Genomic DNA, 14,347 nt, shown 5'->3' on the forward strand with positions numbered 1-14,347 from the left:
ATGTTTCCTAGAGAGGATAGCTGTTTTTTTTTCAGGATCAATGGACTAATCTGGTGGCTTACATGGAAGCTTGTGTGGCCTCTGTGTCAAGGGCGACATCTTATTGTGTGATGCCTTGTCTGATTTCAATTTGGTGGAGACTTCTTTGGAGGAGATCAGTACAGAATTAAGGCTCTAGCTAGCCAATTCTTTTATTTCTGATGCTACCATGCTAGTTTTTCAGCCGGGAGCCAAAATATCTGGCTTTGATGTGCTAGCCCACGGGGCATTGTGGACAGTGGATTTTCCCTCTGAGTTTAAGGTTCTGGTGCATCCGTAGAAAGGTAAGACCTTGGTTTGGTCCTGATCTGACCGGAATAGCTCTGGTATTACGGGTGGAAAAGTTTTTTTTCTACCACAAGACTAGATGAATAGACCTAAGGGAGTTTGCCTCCAATCCGGGATCGGTACAAGTGGGGGGTTTAATCTCTCTGTTTGTCTTCAACCATGGATTCGAGATGTCCCAGATAGGCTGTGGACATAGTTCCTCAGGGTTACTACCTAGTAGTCATTCTTACTCCCTAAAGCAGGTTCCACTTTTCATTTTTTTTTTTCATTTTTGTAGTGCGTTTTGGACTTCTCTTCCCTGTGAGTGATAGTTCCAGTTTCTGTAAGGGAACAGGGTCTAGGATTTTATTCATTCCTGTTTGCGGTTCCCGAAAATAGGGAATTTTTCATCCTATTGTAGACATACAGTGTTTCAACAAGTTGTCTCAGGATGCCGTTCTCCAAATGGAAACCAGTGGTTTCATTCTTCCTTTGGTCTAGGAGGGTGAGTTTATGGTGACCATAGACCTGGAGGACGGGTGTTTTCAAGTTCCTGAGTTTTGTCTTTCTGTTAAAAACTGTCAGTTTGTGGCTCTTTCCTTTGGCCTTGCCATGGCTCTCAGCGGGGATTATATTGGCAGTGATCAAGTTTTAGGGAATTGCTGTGGTGCCCTGGATGTCATAATGGTTCAGGCACCAACTTTTCAACAAGCAAACTCTCATACAGAGATCTTGTTGGTTTTCTTCATTCCCTCGGATGGAAGTGAATCTGAAAATGAGTTTCCCTTGTTCCAGCTACAGGGGTAGTTTCTTAGGGACCATATAAGTTTCCCTATCTCTGAAAATATTTTTAACAAAGGTATAAAAATAGAGGATTCTTTGTCTTGTTTCTTTCCGAACTCTACTGTTTGGCCTTCAGTGGTTCAATGTATGGAGGTAATTAGTCTGATGGTTGCTTCATTGGACATCATTCCTTTGCTCGATTCCATCTGAGAGTCTACTGTTATGTATGTTCTGATAGTGGACCGGGGATCTTGTGGCTCTGTCTCTGAGGATAGATCTAGATCTGTCGACATGAGATTTTTCCCTCTGGATCACAGAGAGGAACCAGTGGTAGGGCACTCGCTTAGCTTTCAAGAGGTAGTGGGATTATTGCCTGCATTCTCCAGAATCTTTTGATTTTTCTCAGAGGCATCTGTCTCGGGGCACATGCTTCCTGAGACCTTCCTGAGTAATAGTGACCTTGGTTGCTAGCCTGTTGGGTTGGTGACTATGGACTTGGGTTGAGTCTGCTCTCTCCATATCCATCTTGTATTTGAGAGCAATCTACAATGTTCAGATGACTTGGCCTCAGTTGTCTTATGTTCTAGTTAAATAATTTCATCTCAGCGGTTGACATTATCCACCTGGAAGGGACCTGTTCCTTTGCCATGATTGGCATGGACACAATACCGGAAGCGGAATTCTTGAGAGTCAGATAATTTTGGGGTGTGGATGCTTCACTCGGAGGTGTTCTCCAGATTAACCCTCAAATGGGGGGTGCTGGAGTGGGATATAGCAGCAAGTCAAATTTTTTCGTTACGTTTAAGGGTCTAGAGATCAGCAGGCTGATCTTTTAAAATCCCTGGCAGTTCCTTGGGTTTTCAGTCTGACATCCCTGTCCTTTAGTTTGCTCTCCTTCCACAAGTCTTTGCTTGTGTCTCATAGAGTGGGCATCGGTATTTTTTACAGTTTATGCATGTCTTGCAGGATCTGTATAAAGATCTAGCGGGGATGTATATCCTTCATCTTGGTGGTTATCCCTGAGGAGGGACCTTCTAATTCAGGATCCATTCTTTGTTTCTCTGAAGCTTTCTGCTTGGAGATTGAACTCTACGTTCTGTCTAAGAGTGATTTTTCTGAGTCGGTCATTGAGACCATGATTCAGGCTCGCAAGTCAATTACTAGTAAGATTTGCCAAAGGTTCTGGCATATATATCTTATTGGTGTGAATGATCCAAGGGCTACTTTTGGAGTAGGGTCAGGATTCCCAGGATTTTGTTTTCTCTCCAGGAAAGTCTGGAGAAGGATTTGTTAGTCAGTACCCTGAAGGGTCAGATTCTGCATTTTCAATTTTGATCTATAAGCGTCTAGCGGATATGCCAGATGTGCATTCTTTTTGTCAGTCTTAATTTTTTTCATTAAAGTTTTACAGCAGGCTCTGTTTGAGCCATTGCATTCCATAGATATTAAGTTGTTATCTTGGAAGGTTTTGTTTATTATTTCTATCTTTTCTGCTCGGAGAGTCTCGGAACTCTCAGATTTGCAGTGTGATTCGTCTTATCTTATCTTTCATGACGATAAAGTGGTTCTTCGTACTTAGTTAGGTTTCCTTCCTAAAGTTGTTTGGGATCGGAGAATTAATTAGGAACTTGTTGTTCCTTCTCTAAGTACTATTCCTTCTTCTCATAAGGTAGGTTATTGCACAACTTGGATGTTGTGCGTACTCTTAAATTCTATCTACAGGTGACTAAGGATTTTCACCAAACTTCTGTCCTGTTTGGTTGTTTTCTCTGGGAAACGTAAAGGTCGGAAAGCTTCTGCTACTTCTCTTACTCTCTGGTTGAGAAGTATAATTTGCTTGACTTATGAGACTTCTGTTAGCAGCCTTCTGAGAGTTTTACAGCTCATTCCATGAGGGCTGTCTCCTCTGCTTGGGCTTTCAAAGATGAAGCTTTTGTGGAACAATTTGCAAGGCTGCAACTTGGTTTTCATTACATACTTTTGCCTCGGCTGAGGTTATTTTGGGAGAAAGGTTCTTCAAGAAGTGGTGCCTTCTGTTTAGGTTACCTGTCTTGTCCCTCCCTAATCATCGATGTCCTCTAGCTTGGGTATTGGTTCACAACTGTAATTGATGATTCTGTGGACTTACCGTATCTTAGGAAGAAAAACAAAATTTTTGCTTACCTGATAAATTTAATTATTTCCGGATATGGTGAGTCCACAGCCCGCCTTTTATTTTAAGACTTTAACCTCAGGTACCTTTACACTTTGTGCTATTTCCTTTTTCTCCATTTTAATTCGGTCGAATGACTGGGGATTGTGGGAAGGGAAATGATACTTAATAGCTTCTCTGTGGTGTTCTTTTTCTCCTCCTGCTGGCCAGGAGTGATATTCCGAACAGTAATTGATGATTCTGTGGACTCACCGTATCCAGAAATAAATACATTTATCAGGTAAGCATACATTTTAATTTTTTTTCCCCTTTTTTCATCATATTTTATAATTTTTCTTATAGTAAATTATAAGATATGATGAAAATCATGGTATCGTTAGAAAGTCCATTTAATGCTGATAAAAAATGGTATATAATATGTGTGGGTACAGTAAATGAGTAAGAGGAAAATTACAGCTAAACACAAATATCGCAGAAATGTAAAAATAGCCCTGGTCCCAAACGGTCAGAAAATTGAAAAGTGCTGTGGTCCTTAAGGGGTTAAGCTAAATCTCTCAAAAACTGAGCTCCATATCTCCCCCTCTTCCAAAATCTATACTCCCCCAACTTTCTATAACTGTTGATAATAACATCATTAACCCAACCCCACATGCCCGATGTCTTGGGGTCACCTTTATTTACTCAGATCTCTCTTTCACTCACCATATCCAGCCTTTGGCCAATTCCTGCCTCTGCCACCTTAGACTCATATCCAAAATTTGCCACTTCCTCACAGAAGACACAACTAAAAGTTTAGTCCATTCTCTCATCATTTCCCACCTTCACTATTGCAACTCTCTCTGGCCTCCCTAGCTGCTGTCTATCTCCTTTACAATCCATAATTCTGTCAGACTGATCTTGCTTAAACGTTGCTCCTCATCTGCTGCACCTCTCTGCCAATTCCTTCACAGGATTCCTCCAGAATAAAACACAAAATAATGACTGAAATTCAAGGCTCTCAATAACACTGCTCACCCTATATCTCTGACCTCATCTCCAGATATTATCCCTCTAATACCCTTCACTCTGCTCATGACCTCCTTCCAGAGGCGTAACTAGAACCTTCAGGGCCCCGGTGCAAGAATCGATAAAGGCACCCCCCTCAACTTGCAATACATACAGTACATATATATAAATCTAAGTTACAGTACATATATATAAATCTAAGTGAACACCCCGAAACGTCACTAGTTTATATGGAATAAAACACTTTTTATTTCACCTGTATCAATTCCAGTGAGTGCTTGTTTTATAACTTGGATATTTGAACTTTCTATAGCACCCTGGCAGAATTTAAATTTACTGTTCGTGGGATTGCACTTATTTCAGTGGATTACATATATATATATATATATATATATATATATAGTAATCTGCAACATAGGACTGCACTCACTGGATTTATGTAAAAAACTCTTTAATTAGGTAAGGTTTCGGAGCACGCAGGCCCCTTCCTCAGACCAGTGCCTTGAAGTTACTATCTACCATCATCTAAAGGATTGCTATTACCCCAGAGATCGTTTACATTCTGTTCCTCCCGAAATCAGCTGGACATTTTCAGAAAGGGTGATGTAAGTGGACTACGCTAGGAGTACACACCCACCTCCAGAGGATCACCCACCTACAGGACGAACAATATTCAATCTGTGCTCCACAGATTAGCGCAAGGTACCTCACTCGCCCATTAGCTTGATCCAATGCTATTAGTATGATCATCTAGTCACAAGTTTTTTTGTTCACTATAGTGCACTTTCAGGTTAATACTGTTTTAACCCCAGATTATAACTGTTTTAACCCCTGGTTTTTACGCTGGACGTCCAGTTATTAAGTCTGTTTGTATTGCTATTTGTTTTTATTTATGCTGTTTGAATATCTCTGCCCTCTTTATACTTATATTTATTTGAGTATAGTTTTCTTCTATCCTCAATCACAGTATATATATATATATAGATTTGTGGTTAATCTTTCCCCTTTCTGTATGTTTTTTCAAACTAATTTAAAGGGCCCCATTAATTACTTTTTAGTATATATGTACTGATTTTATTAACACTGATTTTATAATCTTGATTGTATTGTAATTTTACACTATTAAATATATTTTCTAAGATATATATTAGGCTATTACCATTTATTAACTTTTATAACGATTATATTTCTGCTTAGGTAGACCCGTTTAGGTTACCCGTATATTGTATTTGTGTACTACCCTGCTTTTAGTGCCAGTATTTCCGCTTAAATTATTCTAATATGGTCAGATGAAACCAAAGTAGAACTGTTTGGTAGAAACACAACTCGCCGTGTTTGGAGGAGAGAGAATGCTGAGTTGCAACCAAAGAACGCCATACCTACTGTGAAGCATGGGGGTGGCAACATCATGCTTTGGGGCAGTTTCTCTGCAAAGGAAACAGGACGACTGATCCGTGTACATGAAAGAATGAATGGGGCCATGTATCGTGAGATTTTGAGTGCAAACCTCCTTCCATCAGCAAGGGCATTGAAGATGAAACGTGGCTGGGTCTTTCAGCATGACAATGATCCCAAACACACCGCCTGGGCAATGAAGGAGTGGCTTCGTAAGAAGCATTTCAAGGTCCTGGAGTGGCCTAGCCAGTCTCCAGATCTCAACCCCATAGAAAACCTTTGGAGGGAGTTGAAAGTCCGTGTTGCCCAGCGACAGCCCCAAAACATCACTGCTCTAGAGGAGATCTGCATGCAGGAATGGGCCAACATACCAGCAACAGTGTGTGACAACCTTGGGAAGACTTACAGAAAACGTTTGACCTCTGTCATTGCCAACAAAGGATATATAACAAAGTATTGAGATGAACTTTTGATATTGACCAAATACTTATTTTCCACCATAATTTGCAAATAAATTCTTTCCAAATCAGACAATGTGATTATCTGGATTTGTTTCCACATTTTGTCTCTCATAGTTGAGGTATACCTATGATGAAAATTACAGGCCTCTCTTATCTTCTTAAGTGGGAGAACTTGCACAATTGGTGGCTGACTAAATACTTTTTTGCCCCACTGTACATACACACACAAACACACACACACACATATATATATATATATATATATATATATATATATATACACACACATACACACACATATATATATACACACGCACACATATATATATGTATATATATATATATATATATATATATATATATATATATATATACATATATATATTACACATACACACAAACATACAGCCCCCAGACAGACAGCCACCAAACACTGTAACTACATGTTTTTATCACACAGAACCTCTCTTTATGGTTTATATTTACACCATGTACTATTTAGTACAATTTCTAGTTTATTTATAGGAGCAGCTAGTCACACATAGTACAATATCTAGTTTATCCTCATGCAGCCTTTTTACACAACACCAACACAACAGACAAAAAAAAAATTTCAGAATAGAAACTCTGATATTTTTCTTTGCCAAATGCTTGCTTTCCTTTGTATGTTACCTATCAATTATGTTCACAGTGAATATAACAAACACACATACATTTAATATGGTGCCCACTCCCGTAGCTGCTCCAGCACACCCAGCCTCACACAGACTCAGGCAGCAGTCCGGCTGTCACGTGACCAGACACTCAAAACTCCCAACATATCGACACATTTTCTTAACCTCCAAACACCATGTCTGCTCAACACTCAGCCCAGACCTATCCAGTCTCGCCTATACACCATACTCATTAGTGGGAAGGTAGGTCCGCAGCATTGTGCTATAGCCTGGCTCGCTGTGTGCAACTCTGATCTTCCAGATCAGAGTCGCACACAGCCAGGCTATAGTGCAAGGCTGAGTGCGCTGCACCCGTGGTACTGGCAGCCTTGCAAGGTGGACTGGGTTCCTGGGGATGATCATGTACCCATAAATGTATGGTACCTGCAGCAGAGCAGCCTCCTATTGCTGAGCCTCACAATGGTCAGCAAACTGATGCGGCAACCTCACCCAGCCGGTTCCGGTATCCCAATCTGCAATCCGGCATGCAATGTACAGCCAGGAGCAGTGGTGTGAGAGTGACTAGACAGTCACTGAAGTGCCGTCTGGTAGGTCCCATGAAGAAAAAAAAAAGTTGCGACTTTTATTTTTTTGTTTTGAAGCTTAAGTTTAAGGCCCCCCCTGAGGGGTGGACCTCCCAGGCGCGGGCTCGGTCACAGTCTTGACTTCTGCCCTGCCTCCTTCTCTCCTTCTCACTTGTTACCTCCTAACATTCCCATCTTCAAAACTTCTCTATATTGGCCCCGATCTTTTTAAACTCTCTGCCTTGCTCCACAAGAGTCTCCACTAGTTTTTAATCTTTCAAGTGCTCCTTAAGGACTCTACTGTTATGGGATGCAAACCATATATACTAAAATGTTTTTATCTTAGTTCCTCTCTTCTACAACAGTGCAGCTCTTAGCAGGGCCTTCTATCCCTTTGTCCCCCCATAATTGTTACCTTGCATATTAGACTCATTTTTATAGCGCTGATGATAATAATAATAATAATTTTCCTCCCTTTTCATGTAATTTAACTCTGAAATTTGAACAATTTCTTATTCTTAATACTTAAAATCACCCTGCTGGCTTCTCAAGGTTAACTATGCAGCTTATATGTCCCTAATTGGCTTTATCAGCAAAGTTTATCAGCAAAGCACTTTATACTAACTTTATGACTGTGACTAGACTTGTTATCTGTGGATTATAGCTCATATTGGCTCCTCCAAATAAGGCAAATGGTGGGTGGGATTTTGCTACTTAAAAATAATTGCAGTAAATAGGATGTTAATTTGTTTTAAAAACATTAAGACGTGGCTGATGTTATTCTATAGCAACACAACAGGAATGTTTTCTAATAACAAGATATGTTCTATACCTTTAAGTATAGGGTCATTTTTTAACCAAAGTGATAATGAAAAAAAGTGCTGTCAATAAATAATGAATATGGCTGATTAAGATCCTAGAAATAATGGCCTAGATTTAGAGTTTGGCGGTAGCCATCAAAACCAGCGTTAGAGGCTCCTAACGCTGGTTTTTACCGCCCTCTGGTATTTGGAGTCAGTCAGGAAACGCTCACTTTGCAGCCGCGACTTTTCCATACCGCAGATCCCCCTACGCCATTTGCGTATCCTATCTTTTCAATGGGATCTTTCTAACGCCGGTGGCTGAAGTGAGCGTTAGAAATCTAATGACAAAACTCCAGCCGCAGAAAAAAGTCAGTAGTTAAGAGCTTTCTGGGCTAACGCCGGTTTATAAAGCTCTTAACTACTGTGCTCTAAAGTATACTAACACCCATAAACTACCTATGTACCCCTAAACCGAGGTCCCCCCACACCGCCGCCACTCTAATAATTTTTTTTAACCCCTAATCTGCCGCTCCGTACACCGCCGCAAACTACATTATCCCTATGTACCCCTAATCTGCTGCCCCTAACATCGCCGACACCTATATTATATTTATTAACCCCTAATCTGCCCCCCCAATGTCGCCGCCACCTACCTACACTTATTAACACCTAATCTGCCCCCCCCAACGTCGCCGCCACCTACCTACACTTATTAACCCCTAATCTGCCGACCGGACCGCTCCGCTACTATAATAAATGTATTAACCCCTAATCCGCCTCACTCCCGCCTCAATAACCCTATAATAAATAGTATTAACCCCTAATCTGCCCTCCCTAACATCGCCGACACCTAACTTCAAGCATTAACCCCTAATCTGCCGACCGGAGCTCACTGCTACTCTAATAAATTTTTTAACCCCTAAAGCTAATTCTAACCCTAACCCTAACACCCCCCTAAATTAAATATAATTTTTATCTAACGAAATAAATTAACTCTTATTAAATAAATTATTCCTATTTAAAGCTAAATACTTACCTGTAAAATAATAATTATATTGTAGCTATTTTAGGATTAATATTTATTTTACAGGCAACTTTGTATTTATTTTAACCAGATACAATAGCTATTAAATAGTTATTTACTATTTAATAGCTACGTAGTTAAAATAATTAGAAAATTACCTGTAAAATAAATCCTAACCTAAGTTACAATTAAACCTAACACTACACTATCAATAAATTAATTAAATAAAATACCTACAATAATCTACAATTAAACCTAACACTACACTATCAATAAATTAATTAAATACAATACCTACAAATAAATACAATTAAATAAACTAACTAAAGTACAAAAATAAAAAAGAACTAAGTTACAAAAAATAAAAAAATATTTACAAACATTAGAAAAATATTACAACAATTTTAAACTAATTACACCTACTCTAAGCCCCCTAATAAAATAACAAAGCCCCCCAAAATAAAAAAATGCCCTACCCTATTCTAAATTTAAAAAGTTCAAAGCTCTTTTACCTTACTAGCCCACCACCCACATACCCCTAATCTAACCCAAACCCCCCTTAAATAAACCTAACACTAAGCCCCTGAAGATCTTCCTACCTTATCTTCACCACGCCGGGTTCACCGATCGATCCAGAAGAGCTCCTCCGATGTCTTGATCCAAGCCCAAGCGGGGGGCTGAAGAGGTCCATGATCGGGCTGATGTCTTCATCCAAGCGGGAGCTGAAGAGGTCCATGATCGGGCTGAAGTCTTCTATCAAGCGGCATCTTCAATCTTCTTTCTTCCGGATCCATGTTCATCCCGCCGACGTGGAACATCCATCTTCACCGACGACTTCCCGACGACGGTTCCTTTAAGGGACGTCATCCAAGATGGCGTCCCTCGAATTCCGATTGGCTGATAGGATTCTATCAGCCAATCGGAATTAAGGTAAGAAAATTCTGATTGGCTGATGGAAACAGCCAATCAGAATCAAGTTCAATCCGATTGGCTGATCGGATCAGCCAATCGGATTGAACTTGATTCTGATTGGCTGATTCCATCAGCCAATCAGAATTTTCCTACCTTAATTCCGATTGGCTGATAGAATCCTATCAGCCAATCGGAATTCGAGGGACGCCATCTTGGATGACGTCCCTTAAAGGAACCGTCATTCGTCGGGAAGTCGTCGGTGAAGATGGATGTTCCGTGTCGGCGGGATGAACATGGATTCGGAAGAAAGAAGATTGAAGATGCCGCTTGATAGAAGACTTCAGCCCGATCATGGACCTCTTCAGCTCCTGCTTGGATGAAGACTTCAGCCCGATCATGGACCTCTTCAGCCCCCCGCTTGGGCTTGGATCAAGACATCGGAAGAGCTCTTCTGGATCGATTGGTGAACCCGGCGTGGTGAAGATAAGGTAGGAAGATCTTCAGGGGCTTAGTGTTAGGTTTATTTAAGGGGGGTTTGGGTTAGATTAGGGGTATGTGGGTGGTGGGTTGTAATGTTGGGGGGGGTATTGTATGTTTTTCTTTTACAGGCAAAAGAGCTGAATTCTTTGGGGCATGCCCCACAAAGGGCCCTTTTAAGGGCTGGTAAGGTAAAAGAGCTTTGAACTTTTTTAATTTAGAATAGGGTAGGGCATTTTTCTATTTTGGGGGGCTTTGTTATTTTATTAGGGGGCTTAGAGTAGGTGTAATTAGTTTAAAATTGTTGTAATATTTTTCTAATGTTTGTAAATATTTTTTTATTTTTGTAACTTAGTTCTTTTTTATTTTTGTACTTTAGTTAGTTTATTTAATTGTATTTATTTGTAGGTATTGTATTTAATTAATTTATTGATAGTGTAGTGTTAGGTTTATTGTAGATAATTGTAGGTATTTTATTTAATTAATTTATTGATAGTGTAGTGTTAGGTTTAATTGTAACTTAGGTTAGGATTTATTTTACAGGTAATTTTGTAATTATTTTAGCTAGGTAGTTATTAAATAGTTAATAACTATTTAATAGCTATTGTACCTGGTTAAAATAAATACAAAGTTGCCTGTTAAATAAATATTAATCCTAAAATAGCTACAATATAATTATAATTTATATTGTAGCTATATTAGGGTTTATTTTACAGGTAAGTATTTAGCTTTAAATAGGAATAATTTATTTAATATGAGTTAATTTATTTCGTTAGATTTAAATTATATTTAACTTAGGGGGGTGTTAGTGTTAGGGTTAGACTTAGCTTTAGGGGTTAATACATTTATTAGAGTAGCAGTGAGATCCGGCAGATTAGGGGTTAATTATTGTAGGTAGGTGGAGGCGACGTTGGGGGCGGCAGATTAGGGGTTAATAAATATAATATAGGGGTCGGCGGTGTTAGGGGCAGCAGATTAGGAATACACAGGGATAATGTAGGTTGCGGCGGTGTACGGAGCGGCAGATTAGGGGTTAATAATAATATGCAGGGGTCAGCGATAGCGGGGACAGCAGATTAGGGGTTAATAAGTGTAAGGCTAGGGGTGTTTAGACTTGGGGTTCATGTTTGGGTGTTAGGTGCAGGCTTAGGAAGTGTTTCCGCATAGGAAACAATGGGGCTGCGTTAGGAGCTGAACGCTGCTTTTTTGCAGGTGTTAGGTTTTTTTTCAGCTCAAACAGCCCCATTGTTTTCTATGGGGGAATCGTGCACGAGCACGTTTTTTAAGCTGGCCGCGTCCGTAAGCAACGCTGGTATTTAGAGTTGCAGTGGCGGTAAATATGCTATACGCTCCCTTTTATGGAGCCTAACGCAGCCCTTCTGTGAACTCTAAATACCAGCGGTATTTAAAAGGTGCGGGGGAAAAAAAGCACGCGTAGCTAAGGCACCCCTTTGGCCGCAGAACTCTAAATCTAGCCGAATGTAAATTGTAATTAACATTAGATATTTTTTTTGTCTTTATCTTTTTATATCTATTATTATGTATTTTTAGTCTGGCCTAAACATTATACCACCCGTGTGTAAATGTTTTTGCTGCTTGTGACTATACAATCAGTCTGTCTTCTCTGGGAAGCAGTGAGGGAATAGCTCAGCAGGTCTGATTTATGTATGGTAATGATTTTTTGTATTCTACACTGCATGACACTTATTGTTGGGTTTCCTTGATGTTGACATAATGTCCAGGTAGAACAACTCTGATTCTACAGTAGGACAATAATTACATGCACCTGATCTACTTCTATTTAACCCAAACCTTATGTTCTCTATTTAAAAACAATATGTTTAATAATCCACAAGAATTTCCTATGTTCCTTTGAGAGTTGAGATGGATAAAGATCAAGTAAAGTATAGAGGCAGAAACCACAAAGAATGACAGAAACCTCTGCATTTGGCAGTAGAGTATTGTTCCAAAAGGAAAACAACATAAAGAGCAGCATTATCTCCCAAATGCATCAGGACTCACTCCACAATGAGATGGTATCAATAGGAATTCTTGGAAAAAGCAGTCGGTGCTGGATGTTCAGCCAATTCCCATTGAGAAAACAGATATAACAATGTAGTTTTAGATGTCTAATTTAGCTTCTGTGCTGTTCTATGGCCAGTGGTGGAATACAAGAATGGCCAAAATTGAATACTATTTCTTTTGATAATGCTAAAACTTCAAGTGTTTGTCATCTTGCTTTGAGTTTAAACTTCCACAACTATAATTATGCCTCTAGCTGGCAATATCGTGAAATCATAAAGTCTTATCTAAAGAGGAATATCTTTGCAAGACACAAGTTCAAAGTACATCAGAAAACAATTTTAATCATTGTAAATAAGGTATAACAGAAAGTCAATGTGTTTGAGAAGATTCGCTTTTAGCTTTTTTTTTTACAGAATCTGGGTTGCAATTAATTAAATTTTTCAAAAGCCTTCATTCTAAAGATGATTACATTGTATACATCAGTTGACATTACTAGTTGATTGACATATCAATTCCTCCAAGAATAACTGTTAACCCATCACTTAACAACACCATAGCAACTATTATTGTTATTCTGCCAAGCTATTCAAAAGAAACATTGTTACAGGGCAAGACAGTAAAAGAAGAAAGAGGCAACCATGCTAAGGAAAATTAATATTTTCAGCATGATAACTCAGAGAAACAATCAAGAGAATGAAGGGAGAAGATATGTAGGTAGATATATAAGACAGACGGACGGACAGGCAGACTGGCAGATCATTGATGAGTGATAGATAGATGATATATAGACAGAAAGACAAATAGATAGACCAATAGATAGATAGATAGATAGACAGACAGACAGACAAATAGATATTTAGATAGATAGATAGATGATAGATAGATCGATATATAGATCGATAGATAGATGATTGATAATAGATAGATAGATGATAGATAGATAGATAGATAGATAGATAGATGATTGATGATAGATAGATAGATCGATAGAGTGTACTGCCTCTCTTATCTAACAAAGAGCAGGAATATTAGCTACTGTATGTATGTAAGGAAACTAAGTGCCCATTCATGGATGAAGAGGAATCAGTATAAAGCATTTCCAAGAGCATCTTCCCTTTACTAAAATTTAAGAAAAATATAAAAATGTATTTTTGGGTGAATTGCCCTTTAAAGAAATAAGTAGGTCACTGGCAGACTAAACTTTCCCAGTATACTAAACAATCTGATATGATTGGTGGTGATGAGGTCAGTTTCACTTTGCTTTGTTCATGCAGCGCTCATGTCAGGAGGGATTCCTTCCAAGCCAACAGGCAATAATGTTCAGCTTGGACGGACACCGCATCGCTGCACGTGGCTACAGCCTCTGGCATCTTCAGTGTGCCTATAATGACATGTTTTTGCATGCTGGACACTTATTGAAGATAACATATAGGACAGGACTACAATGGTCCTTTTGTTGCTACTTATAGGATATGGGCAGCACGTCCCCTACAATTGACCCCTTTAGTTTTTAAAGTCATTATCTAAATATCAGAATCAGCAACATCAAGGCAAACAAACTGTTCTGATATAGTATTACAAGTAAAGGGTGTTCCTTCTGGTAATCTACCTACCTTTTCAAACATTGACTTTCCTTTAAAAATAAAAGATAAAGTAGCCAATAAATACAGCAAAAGCATAGAAATGTGTTTGTTTTAAAGCTTGTTAATACGTTTCTACAAAATATAAAATAATAACAGAAAAAAGTAGAAACTCTGAAATAAAATG

The sequence above is a fragment of the Bombina bombina genome, chromosome 1 (genome assembly GCF_027579735.1).
Source record: "Bombina bombina isolate aBomBom1 chromosome 1, aBomBom1.pri, whole genome shotgun sequence".
In the NCBI taxonomy this organism is placed as follows: domain Eukaryota; kingdom Metazoa; phylum Chordata; class Amphibia; order Anura; family Bombinatoridae; genus Bombina; species Bombina bombina.